This window comes from Vigna unguiculata, chromosome 4 (genome assembly GCF_037176805.1).
Source record: "Vigna unguiculata cultivar grain cowpea cultivar isolate G323 ecotype 2 chromosome 4, ASM3717680v1, whole genome shotgun sequence".
NCBI lineage: Eukaryota > Viridiplantae > Streptophyta > Magnoliopsida > Fabales > Fabaceae > Vigna > Vigna unguiculata.
Window position 1 is genome coordinate 10,641,635 of NC_140795.1, and position 14,125 is coordinate 10,655,759.

At 41.1% G+C, this 14,125-nt stretch overlaps 1 pseudogene; it reads left to right on the forward strand.

The window, feature by feature from the left end:
* LOC146886774 (uncharacterized) lies at positions 1–5,021 on the forward strand (annotated as a pseudogene).
* The last annotated feature ends 9,104 nt before the right edge of the window (positions 5,022–14,125 follow it).

Consider the following 14,125-nt stretch of genomic DNA (forward strand, 5'->3'; position numbering starts at 1 on the left):
ATGACTAGGTGAAACCCAAGTGAATTACAACCATTTGACCCTGAGATTGATAGGACATTCCATAGAGGAAGTAGGCATCCTAGGAATCCATCTTTGCATGCTGAATATTCAGAGACATTTCCTGATTCTTCTGATTCTCATCACATTCCTGACACTCCTCATTCTTTGCATTCTGAGCATACTGTATATTCTGAGCATTTTCATACTGATAACATGGCTCAACCTCCTCCACCTCATGAGAGAACCATGAGTGAGCTCACTACACCAGAGTTCACTTATGATAGTTTATGCATACAATACCCTGAGGAGGAGGTTCTATATGTGCTGAAAACTGGTTTGATACACTTGTTGCCAAAGTTTCATGGTCTTGCAGGTGAGGACCCGTGCAAACACTTGAAGCAGTTTCATGTCGTCTGTTCCACCATGAAGCCTGCAGATGTACAAGAGGACCATGTATACTTGAAGGCTTTCCCTCATTCTTTGGAGGGTAATGCGAAAGACTGGCTGTACTACCTAGCACCCAGGTCCATCACAAGCTGGGATGACCTGAAGAGATTGTTCCTTGCCAAGTTCTTTCCTGCTTCAAGGACAACAGCCATACGGAAGGAGATTTCTGGCATCAAGCAGCAATCTGGGGAGACCCATTATGAGTACTGGGAGAGGTTCAAGAATCTCTGTTCAAGCTGTCCACACCATCAGATTTCTGAACATCTCCTCCTGCAGTATTTTTATGAAGGCTTGCACCACATGGATCGAAATATGATTGATGCCGCAAGTGGTGGTGCCCTTGGTAACATAACCCCACCTGCAGCATAACAACTGATAGAAAACATGGCTTCAAATTCTCAACAATTTGGCACAAGGAGTGATGCCATAGTTGTTAGAGGAGTTCATGATGTAGGAGCAGCCGAGTACACAAAGAAGTTGGAAAGTAAGATTGATGCTCTTACTACACTGGTCAATCAACTTGCTTCCAATCAGAGAGCTCCAACTGCAAGAGTTTGTGGCCTTTGTACATCTGTTGATCATTTTACAGACTCTTGCCCAGCATTGCAACAACAGGCTTCTTCTTCTACACCAGTGGATACCCTTCAGGCCTATGCAGCAAATAATTTTCAAACCATGATTTGTCAACCAACAGATATAATCCAGGATGGAGGAACCACCCTAATTTGAGATGGGGAAACCAGGGTAACCAGCAGCCCCAACAATTTCAAAATGTGCAACCACCTCCACAACAAAGAGTTGCACCTGCACCACAAGCTGCTCCTGTTCCACCTGTACCCACACCAGCTCCTGCTGCAACACCTGCACCTTCTTCTTCTACTTCAGTGGAGGAGTTAGTCAGGATGATGACCCTTCAAAATATGCAATTTCAGCAGGAGACTAGGGCCTCAATCCAGAGTTTGACAAATCAAATGGGGCAGATGGCCACTCAGCTAAACCAGGCACAGGCTCAAAATTCTGACAAGCTTCCATCACAGACGGTGGAAAATCCTAGGAATGTGAGTGCCATTACTTTGAGATCTGGGAAGAACATTGAAGTTCCCACTTCCGAGCCTACACCTCCAAAGGAAGCCGACCCTGCCACACTTCAGAGAAAGCGTGATGCTCATGCAGCTGGTCCTTCCACATCGACTTCTACACCTTCCACCTCTATTGTTGCACCTTCCATACCTCTTCCTTTCCCTCCAAGCGCCATTCCAAGCAAAAAGATGGAAGAGGTTGACAGGGAGATCTTGGAAACTTTCAGGAAGGTAGAGGTCAACATACCTCTGTTGGATGCCATTAAACAGATTCCCAGATATGCAAAGTTCTTGAAGGAGCTATGCACGCACAAAAGGAGGCTGAAGGGAAACGAAAAGATCAGCATGGGCAGAAACGTGTCAGCATTGATAGGTAAATCTGTTCCTCAGATTCCTGAGAAGTGCAAGGACCCAGGTACATTTTGTGTACCTTGCATCATAGGTAACAATAAATTTGAAAATGCAATGCTTGATCTTGGTGCTTCAATAAATGTAATGCCTCTGTCTATTTTTAAATCTCTTTCTCTTGGACCCCTGCAACCTACGGGTGTGGTGATTCAGTTGGCAAATAGAAGTGTTGCCCACCCCGCAGGTTTGGTTGATGATGTTTTGGTTCGTGTCGGTGAATTGATTTTCCCAGCTGATTTTTACATTCTTGACATGGAAGAGGGATTTTCACATGGTTCTGCACCAATCATTTTAGACAGACCATTTTTGAAAACTGCACGAACCAAAATTGATGTCCATGCAGGTACTTTGTCCATGGAGTTTGATGATATTGTTGTGCGATTCAACATTCTGGATGCCATGAAACATCCTTCTGAGGATCATTCTGTTTTTCACGTGGATATTATTGATGATGTTGTTGATGGATTGATTTCTGATTTCCACTCTTTGCATACATTAAAACATTCATCCGTGTCTGAGTTATCTGAATTTGCATGCATTGATGTTCTTGATTCTAATTCTGATTCTAATTCTGATTCTGATTCTGATGATGCTCAATATGATGTGGATAATGTTGAATGTACAGAGTTTGACTCTCTGGATGTTGTACCTATTCACTTTGATGTTATACAATCAGGTTGCACTAACCATGTTGCAGGAAGTACATATGCATCTGATTGTTATGCTCAGGTACAAGCTGTGGAACCCATTTCTCCCTCCCTTCTGGTTCCTGATATTCAGCCAGCATCCAGTACTCCAGAGTTAAAACCACTGCCAGACAACCTCAAGTATGTCTACTTAGAGGAGGAGGACAAACTGCCTGTCATCATTTCCACCTCCCTCACTGCTGAACAAGAGCAGAGGTTGTTGCAAGTTCTTAAGAAGCATAAGAAGGCAATTGGATGGACATTGGCTGACATCCCTGGTATTAGCCCATCAACATGCATGCATAGGATATTGTTGGAAGATGGAGCAAAGCCAGTGAGACAGCCACAGAGGCGACTCAACCCTGTCATCTCGGATGTTGTAAAGAAGGAGGTGACCAAGCTTCTACAAGTTGGGATCATCTACCCCATTTCTGACAGTCAGTGGGTTAGCCCCATCCATGTTGTTCCAAAGAAGACTGGCCTCACTCTAGTCAAGAACGAAAAAGAGGAGCTAATTCCAACAAGAGTGCAAAATAGTTGGAGAGTTTGCATTGACTATAGAAGGCTAAACCAAGAAACCAGAAAAGACCATTTCCCCCTGCCTTTTATTGATCAGATGCTTGAGCGCTTGGCAGGTAAGTCCCACTATTGCTTTCTTGATGGGTTTTCTGGTTATTTTCAAATTCACATTGCACCTGAGGACCAAGAGAAAACCACATTCACCTGCCCCTTTGGCACTTTTGCCTATAGGAGGATGCCGTTTGGCCTATGCAATGCCCCTGGCACATTCCAGCGGTGCATGCTTAGCATTTTTAGCGATTTTCTTGAAAAATGCATAGAGGTGTTTATGGACGACTTTACTGTATATGGGTCCTCATTTGATGCATGTTTGGATAGTTTGGACAGAGTTTTAAACAGGTGCATCCAATCTAACCTTGTTCTCAATTTTGAGAAATGTCATTTCATGGTAGAACAAGGCATAGTATTGGGGCACATAATTTCAAAAAAGGGCATTGAAGTTGACCCTGCCAAGATCTCAATTATTTCACAATTGCCTTACCCCTCTTCTGTGCGAGAGGTTCGTTCTTTTCTTGGCCATGCAGGGTTTTACAGGCGCTTCATTCAAGACTTCAGTAAGAAGGCCCTCCCACTGTCCAACCTATTGCAAAAGGATGTTGACTTCATCTTTGATGAAGGATGCAAAGAGGCTTTTGATTGCCTCAAGAAGGCCCTGACCACAACTCCAATCATTCAGGCGCCCGACTAGACAGCCCCATTTGAGCTTATGTGTGATGCATCCAACTATGCATTAGGGGCTGTTCTAGCTCAAAGGATTGATAAGCAGCCGAGGGTAATCTACTACACCTCCAGGACATTAGATGTTGCCCAATCAAATTACACCACAACAGAAAAAGAGCTCCTTGCGGTAGTTTTTGCACTTGAAAAGTTTCGATCTTATCTGCTTGGTTCTCCTGTTGTTGTGTTTACTGACCATGCAGCTCTTAAGTACCTGTTGAAGAAGGCAGAATCAAAACCTCGGCTGATAAGATGGATGCTCTGGCTCCAAGAATTTGATTTGGAGATCCGTGATAGGAGCGGAGCACAAAACCTGGTTGTAGACCACCTAAGCAGGATTGAGAGGTCTACTGATGATGCTTCACCGATCCGGGATGACTTTCCCGATGAAAGTTTGTTGACACTCTCTACTTCTTCCTCACCTTGGTTTGCTAACATTGTTAACTATCTTGCTGCTTCTGTTTTTCCTCCCCTAGCATCCAGAGCTCAATGTGATAAACTCAAGAGCGATGCTAGGTATTACATTTGGGATGACCCCTATCTGTGGAAAATGTGCAATGATCAGGTTACCAGGAGATGCATTCCGGACCATGAGATTGACTCGGTCCTCAAATTTTGTCATTCATCTGCACCTGGTGGTCACCTTGGCACACAAAGGACAGCTCGTAAGGTGCTAGATTGCGGATTTTATTGGCCCACCATCTTCAAAGATGCGTGGAGGATTTATAGCACATGTGAGGAATGCCAACGAGCAGGAGGAGCCATTTCTTGGAGACAACAGATGCCTCAACAACCCATGCTATTTTGTGAGGTGTTTGATGTCTAGGGTATAGATTTCATGGGCCCTTTCCCTGTCTCTTTTGGTTTCACTTACATCTTACTTGCTGTTGATTATGTTTCAAAATGGGTGGAAGCCAAAGCCACTAGAACTAATGATGCTCGAGTTGTTGTGGACTTCGTTAGGTCTCACATATTTTGCAGGTTTGGAGTTCCTCGAGCTATTGTTAGTGACCAAGGCACCCATTTTTGCAACAGATCCTTGGGGGTTTTGCTTCAAAAGTATGGGGTTGTGCACAAACTTTCTACACCATATCACCCCCAAACTAATGGGCAAGCTGAGATCTCAAACAGAGAAATCAAAAGGATCTTGGAGAAGATTGTGCAGCCCAACAGGAAGGATTGGAGCAATAGACTTGAGGACGCTCTATGGGCTCACAGGACTGCTTACAAGGCACCTATAGGGATGTCTCCTTATCGGGTTGTCTTTGGTAAGCCATGCCACCTTCCAGTGGAGATAGAGCATCGAGCCTACTGGGCTGTCAAGTCATGCAACTTCTCTCTTGATCAAGCTGAGGAGGAAAGGAAGCTGCAGTTGAATGAGTTGGATGAGATCCGTTTGGAGGCATATCAGAACTCTATGTTCTACAAGGAGAAGACCAAGAGATTCCATGATAGCTCCATTGCTAGAAAGTAGTTTGTTGTTGGTAAGCAAGTTTTACTGTATAACTCCAGACTTGGACTCATGGGGGGTAAGTTGAGATCAAAGTGGATTGGTCCTTTTGTTGTCACTAATGTTTATCCTTATGGTACAGTTGAAATCAAAAGCCAGTCCACAGATAAGAGCTTCAAAGCGAATGGGCATCGTCTTAAGCCATTCCTCAGCAATCCTGCCTTGGTGGATACTGTTGTGGAGGAAACTTCCCTGCTTGACCCCACTGCTGTTTCACCATGATTCAGGGAGTTTTCTTTCCCCTTCTTCTTTACTTTTATTGCACTTGTCCAGGTCTGTCTGTCTGTTGTTGTTTCCGTTTGTTTGATTCCTTTTTGTTAATTTGTGTTAGTTAGTGTTATGTTTTTGCTTTCTGTTTGGAACACTCACTTCACTTTTGGAGGATGAGTTGTTGGTTATTCTGTGAACTGATATCCTTGCTTTGTCTTTGCATGTCAACTTGCTTTTGGAATTAGTTTACCCTCTGTAAGAATTTGAGCCACTCTCTGTTCTTTGATTGTGTGATATATGCCTCTTGAATGCTTGGACAGTGGCCTTGGCTTGACTCTTTCTGAATGCCTTTCTGATTCACATGCATGTTGGGATAGGATTTAGGCAATTTTGTTCTGTGAGCCTACAACCAGATGAGCCTACCTTGAACTATTTCCGTTGATACCCCTTTTTGAGCCTGCATACCCTTTCATTGTTTTATAGCTCATTACAAGCCCTTAGCCTAAAAAACCATGATTATTCCTACCTTAGGAAATTTTGGAGCTTTGGAATTGTTTTGGGAATGGGTGCTCAATTAAGTGTGGTCGTGCACAACAAGTGTGGTTGTGCGCGCACTTGTTGTTGGTTCTTGGAATTGCTCATTTGTACACCAAAGTGGGATTTCCAAATTGTTGTTTCTCTGCATGTTCTTTGTATAGAAAAAGAAAAAAAAAAGAGAGAAAACAAAAAGAAAAGAAAAGAGAATAAAGAAAAGAAATAAAAAGGAGTTTGGATTTGAGCATTGTGTGAGAACCGAAGTTGGAAGTGTTGGTGTTTGGGATTACTTTCATGATTGATTGAGACTTATTCCCCATTGCTCCTCTATTTCCTTGGTTGCTTAGCTACTTATCCATATGTTCCACACCTTGTCCTCAGCCCCATTACAACCTTGAAAAGTCCTTCTGATCTTGACCTGCAAGTGTTTCTGGTTTGGTTGTTCGTTCTAGAGGCTTGCCAAGTCTGTTTGATGTTTGTTTTTCAGGGGTGCTTTGAGAGTAAACAGTAGCCTAGAGATTTGAGTGATACAGTGCATATTTCGTGAGGTTATGTTGCTTTCAATTCTCCTTAAGCTGAACTGAGTACTTGACATGTTTTGAATTGCTTGGATGATGTTCATAGATACCTTGCAGCTTTGAATCCTTCTGTGTTAGATGTGTTTCCGTTTGTCATGTGTCTGTTTGTCTTGTGTCTTTTTGTCTCTCTTGTTATGTTTGTGATGTCCTTGCTTTGCTTTACTCTTTAATTTTGCCCAGGAGTGCAAAAGGGTAAGTGTGGTCGATTTTGATGAGTCATTATTTTCTTCTATTCCACTAGCCTTTGTGCACCCATTACACAGTTGATTAGTGCTTAATTGTTCATCATTAGAGTGTTTTTCATCTGTTGGGCTTTATTGGGCCACTGTTCCGAATTTGGACTAATTTCACATTATTTGGCCTAATTTTTGTTTTTAATTATTTTTTAGGTATTTGGGTGAAGCAATTTTGGAGCTTGGACTTTAATATTTAGTTGAAGAGACTTTCCACATCATTGCCACATCATTTCCATGTCATTTCCACGTCAGCAAAGTTAATGGGTCAACATTTGAGGCCCATAGTGGCATTTTTGTAAATCTGAGTGGCGTAGTGGCAGTTTTGTAATTATGAGTGGCAAGGGTGATATGACCACGCGAATTAGGTTTGCATGAGGTGTGCAGCCGCTCCATCATCTTCAACCTCTCTTCAAAACCTCCATTTTCGTTCTCCAAGCTTCGATGGACGCCCACCTTACGGTTTTTCACGTTTTTAGCTCATTTTTACCGTTTTTATGCATATTTGACAGCACCCATTGAGGGTTTTACGTTTTGAATTCGTTTTCTTGCTTGGGCAGTTCGTTTTGTGGGTTTTATTGACTTGGAACAATACCCATTCATGGGGTTTTCGCATTTATATATGACAACACCGTTTTGCATTCCATTTAAGCTTTGAAATCTCTATTTTTGCTCTTAAATTGCGTTTTCAGATGTGATAAGTTAGGGTTCTTGGTTCTGATTTTTGTGATTTCAGTTTTGAAGTGTTTAATTACTCATTTCCATGTCTAGCTAAATTCGTGTATTGACTCCTTGATGAAAAATGCAATGAAGCTTTGAGGTTGTGCTTATTTTGTGAAATCTACCATGTTTTTGTTCTGAATTCTTGGAATGCATGTGGTGAATCTGTAAATGCTTAATTTACAGAGTAATTGCATGTGTTTTGTTTAAGATACATTCATGCTTAATGTATGTAGCTTGGCTGTCACGAATTTAAGGATGTGTGCATAGCTTAATTGCATAATGAAGCTAGATTGTAATTTTCGCTTAGTGAATTATTATCTAGTGGATTGAGACAATGCAAGGTTGGTGTTAATTTGGTGGCCTATGATAAGTGAAATTGCGTTTGAATCAGGGATGTCAATACGGTTTTAGTCACTGTAGCATTTAAATTAATCTATTGATTAGCATTCCGAATCTGTCTGCCAACCCCCCCATGTGTTTTATTGTTGTGTTCATCTGGAAAATTCGCTTTGAATGAAAATATTGGTCGTTGGGAGACGACTTGGTTCACTTTCATGTACTGCATTTAATATGTTTTAATTTGGTGGGGTACGGCCTCTATCATCTAGGTATGTCTTCGGATCTAAAAAGGATGAAAATCCATTGTTAAAATACACTTGGATTGATGAAGACACATGGCGTCAGTTTCTTGAGCTTCAGACATGTGAGGGATGACAGATATATTTATTTGAAATCATCAATTGCACAATTGATAATTATGAAATTTTTTTAACTAATTCATAAAGTGGGTTTTATATGTTACAGGAAAAGAGAAAAAAGGTTCAAAGCATAAGTGTTCAAAACATATTATCTTGTGGTAGGAATAGAAAACTTGAAGAGAAGATAATGTCAGAAAAGAAAAAATCTAGGCCCCCACCTTCTGAAGGTAAAGATACTGAGCCTCCTTCACCACCATCACGTCCTCAAAAGTGGAAGTAAGCCCGTCTACGCACATCGGGCAACTACACTTCTGAATCTACACGAGAAATCTTTAAGAAAATTGTAAGATGCAATTCTTATATAAATAGCTCCTTCATGTTTTATATTGTATTTTTTTATAAATTTTTTTGTTAAATTACAAGATTTGTTGGTTGAGCAAAGCTCCCAAGGAGGATTCACTCCAGAAGGTCGTCATGACATACTTGCTGCTGCAATTGGACGACTTGAGCACCCTGGACGTGTGTATGGTGCTGGATCAGGAGTCGGCATATGCCAAATTTTTTTGTTCCTCCTCTCATCAGTCTTCATGTAGTCATAGTGTTGATTATGAAGAAAGATTGACGGAAAGAATCACTATGAGGTTAAAAGAAGAACTTATGCGCCAATTTGGGAGTTATGGCATCCGTTCGGCAGTGGATCCTCCACAGAACTAGACCCATTTGTGCCTCCCACAGGTAAATCTTTTTTTTTCTATATGTTATGAATTAAATAAATTTTATTTAATAAAATAATTGAATAACATTAATAAATCGTTGACTCTAACAGGTAGAAGCGGAAATGGGAGTTGTTTAGCTCCACCTGGGGATGACATGGATGACACTCATCCATGTCAGCTACATATTTGGGATTGTACAGAGAAGACACTAGTGGCTCGTGGAAAGGTATTTGAGGCAGCCACTGTTCTTCATGGCATAGAGTTATCAAAGGATGAGGTTAAGGTCATGGTAGAGAAGGTTCTCATGCCGTTTGCTTTAGTTCTTGTGCCAACAAATGAGGTATATACTATGGGACAGACATTCCAATGTTTCCTCGCCTGGCCTAGAGATTTAGTTGTTTCTGACCCCCCGATACAGACTCTTAAACCCACCGATATACTAAATTTTTATGTTTACATGTTTATTATATTCAAACTTAAATTATATTTCATTTTAACTGAAATTGCATCAATATAGGAAAAACCTCAACCAAAGAAGATTTTTCTCTCTTTGGACGATCCTCTTGGTGCATTGCTCCAACTAGCAGAAATCATAGCTGATAAGCTGACACAGGTTCCTTGGGATGCTAACATTTTTGGGAGAGACCTTGAGATCCCACTTTACTTGTATTCCCAAGATGTCTTGAGTGCCTTAGTGGTGAGTCGATTTCATTCAAACTTTAACTGTCCTGAATCAATCATGGACTGCACTTTACGCTTGAGTCCCCAACAATTTTCAGTTGAATGACCAATAGCCCCTCCATGATAATCACATCTTGCATCTGTGTCATAAGTCTTTGGAGAAGACTCGGGAGCAATGCTGCATTGGTCATAGGGATAGGAGTGAAACTCACAATCTTATTGCCTTGATTAACATTTCCTTGTTCAGTGGTTCGGTCGGAGGTTGAGTCAGGGTCGGGTCTCCAATTTTGTCCTGGAAAGGCTCGAAAATAAGGGTTGGTTAAGGGCATTTGAGTGGCAGGAAGTGATTGAGCTTTTCCATCATTCCTCTTCCCAGGTTTAGAATTGGACTCGTTCACACTTGCTACCATGGTAGAAACATGTGCGATCTTCCCTGTCTTCACACCAATTTCAATTCTTTCTCCAATTATCACCAAGTCTGGAAAGCTTACGGAAACATTACTCACCATACGCTCATAGAAGCGTGATTCCAAAGTGCTTATAAACATAATGGTCATCTCTTTATCAGGCAAAGGTGGCACTACTTGAGCAGCAATCTCTCTCTATCTTCGAGCGTACTCTTTGAATGCCTCAAACTCCTTCTTCGCCATATTTTGCAGATTCAACCTATTAGGCGTTGTATCACTATTGTATCCATGTTGCCTCAAGAATGCATCAGCCAGATCTTTCCATGAACGAATGTGAGGTTGTTCCAAAAGCATATACCAATTCAGAGCGATGTCAGTTAAGCTTTCCTCGAAGAAGTGAATTAGTAGTTTTTCATCATGAGCATAGGCAGTCATCTTCCTGCAAAACATGGTTATATGGTTCTTTGAACAAGTATTCCCTCGATACTTCTCAAATTCTGGCAACTTGAACTTTAGGGGTATCACCACGTCTTGGACCAAACATAGTCCAGCAACATCACTGAATGCAAAATTCCCTTCCCCCTCTATGGCTCTCAACCTCTTCTCGAGCATTTGTAATTTACTTCTTTCGTCCTTAACATCCCCAGGTGCAGCAATAGACTTCACCTCATGTTGCTTTATCTCTATCATGTTCACAATATTCGAATGAGTGGCTTCCCCAGAACATGTGAAAGTAGCAACTTCAAGCTTATTTTCTTCTTCAACCGCATTGTTTTCAGCATTTTGAAAGTAAACTTTCCTTGAGTCAACACCGAGGGGTGGAATGTAATTTGAAGGGAAGCTAGATGGAGGACAATTTTGGTTTTCCTGAACCTTGTGTTGTTGTTGTGGTGTGCACGTCTCTCTGGGGTTTTGCATGGCATTGAAGGCCTCCAAGATTTGAGTCATCTAACTCTTCAATTGTTGGATATCGGTCTTCATCATCTCTTGGGTTTCTCCTTGGTTTTCCATGATTTTTGCGATAGGGTCGCGTCCTGTAGGGTGTCTTGGAAGTTTAGTCGTATTTTACTTTTATTTTTTAGTTGAATTTTATTGAATGAAAAGGATAAAGATAGAACAAAAAGGAAATGAAAAGAAAGAGAAACTACGACATAATGCAACCAATTCTAGTTAGAAATTATAAAGTTGTGAAAACACCGTCACAAGCATAATGGAAACTAGCACAAAACAGAATCAACAATGTGATCCATACAATAAAACATCCATAACATTTAAGTCCACAATGTTTGAAACACAGGAAGTCATGATTAATTATCTTGAGCCCTAGCCATCACATTCTTCACTTCCTCCATCAGTTTCTTGCAGTGGTTGAGGAAAGCTTCAATCCTCTTAGGTGGGTTAAAAATCGGCATTGCAGACTCAACATCAGCTAATAACTTAGGGACATTTTTTATGGCTCCATTAGCAAGGGAGGCTAGCTGCGAGAAACATATCTTCCAGTGCTCTGTAATTCGTCCTTGTTCCACGACATATTCATTCATTTAAATCATCAATTCTCGATGTCTTTTTTCTTATTCTGCATGATGCAAACGTTCCTTCTCTAGTTTCGCCACAGCTTCTTTCACCCGCTGCTCAGCATTACTAAGTTTGATATGTATGTCCCGCAACTTTTCCAGTGCCTCTTGCTTGTCCCTCTTGAATTCATCACACAAGTCTTTTCTAACACGCTCTGATATCTCTATTATACCACACTCCATGGATTTCCACCTCAGCTTAGCGTTAACTGATGTTAGGTCTTGTTTCTGTTTTCTTATCAACTCTTCATACGTCCACTCGCTTTCCATCTTATCATGTCTGAGGTTTGCATAATTTTGTTGCAGGTTTTGAAGGTCATTGGTCAATGTGATATTTTCCTGTTTCGTCCTCTCTAGTTCTGCCCTTAGCAACTTCACTTGTTGAACCTCAACATTCAACAACCTCTTTTCACCACTCGAGTTCGGAGAAATAAACTTGAATGGCAACTTGAGTGCCTTAACCCTTATTGCGAGCCATTGGTTGTAAGGAATTCTTTCATCAACAGTCCATGATCTTGGGTCCCCCTCTACGCGAACAATATTGCCCGAAGCGTCCCTAATTTGATGAAGCACTTAAGCAAAAATCCCTTCCTCGTAATAAATTCGCAATGTGGCGAGAGATGCAGGTGTTGGCGATCCTTTCATAGGATACCCAAATTGTCTTTGTGCTAACAAAGGATTGTAATTAATACAACATCGGATACCCATGAGGGGCACATTAGGGTAATTGTCGCAATGGTATATGATATTTTATCTTTGCTGCCAAGAAGCACACCATCTAATCTTCTCCTCACTTAAGCTTGCACAGAATTGTGCCCATTCATTGGCCCCTTTTATCTCCGATTTACATTGTAGTATCTCCTCCACAGGACATGTAGCATTTAAAGTGCACTTACTCACGCGAGAGATGAACCATACATTCAACACCGGTAAACAACATACCATCTTCCTTCTCTTAAGCTCATTACATTAATTCAAGTCCCATAAACCTCAACTAGAATGGCAGTTACAGGGTTTTCAGAACGACTTTTTTATCCCATAAACGCATTCATGGCAGCACAGTCAACGAAATTCTTGACATTAGGAAAAAGCATGACACCATAGAGGATTAAATCCAATACATCTATAAATGTTTCCCATTTTCCCCCGCAGCTAACTGATGCAAGTACCACTCGAGGTATTGTTGAGGAATGCCCCTTGCTTTACCCTTAATTGTGAATTCGCTTTCCAACTTCATAGGGTGTATCTCCATTATTTCAGACAGTGTCAAGACATGGGTATATTGTTTGAGGTAGTTATATAGAGCCTTGCCTTCGAGAGGCATATTGTAAGACCCACTAAAATTAAATAATTAAATAAATAATTATTTAATAAATGCGGGAAGGAGAAGCCTTTATGGCATTAAATGTTAACCTTCATGACGTGGAAAAGTACTAGCTCAAGTGGTTGAGAGTACTTAATTGTGTGAGAGGGCTTGGGTTCGAGTCCTATGTATGCCAATTGTGTGTATTTATTTGTTATTGTTTTAAATATATGTTAGTCATGATGTGAAATAATATAATACTTGAATTATATTAGTTAACATGAAATATGAATTTGGTTGAATGGTTGAGCATCAATTTGGCATTGGCAAGGTGGTGGGTTCAAGCCTTGGAGAACCTAAACCAAAACTTTATTTTTGCTAAAGTTGGTTTTGGCAAGGATGGGAAGGGGTAGAAACCCTAGCAGCTGTGTGAAGGCAGCCAAAGGGGTTGAAAAACAACCCCATAATGGTCTTGAATGGCACTTATCACAAGCATTAAAACCAATTTTCGTTTTTGGCTAATTAACCTTCATTAAGACGTAATTAAAAGGCAAATTGAAGGGAGAAAGAGGGTTTTGTTGGCCTGGATTGGTACTGCACGTTTTGGGAGAGAAAAACCAGAGAGAAAACGTGGGATAAAGTGTCATCCAGGAGCTGAATTGAGTGAGGGACGAAAAGCCATACTTTGATCAAAGGAGGAGACGAGAATTTATCAAATTAAGCAAGGAATCCAGGTTATGGGAGTTCCTATTGATTGTTTAATTTTTATTGAATGAATCGTGATTTATGATGGGTTGGGATGGCATTTAATGTGTATATCAGAGCTGAAATCGGGTTTCTGGAATTTTTCCAAAAACCGCATGGCGGTCACGCGTGACCCGCCAGGCGACACAAGCACCAAACCCATTTTCTAGGTTTCCTCCATGAACTGCCTGGCGACAGAGGATGAACCGCCAGGCGACCCGAACATCGATACACTGTCTTTGGCTATTTTTGACATTTTGGGGTACCTGTGATGTGGTCGTGATGTTTATATGCTTGA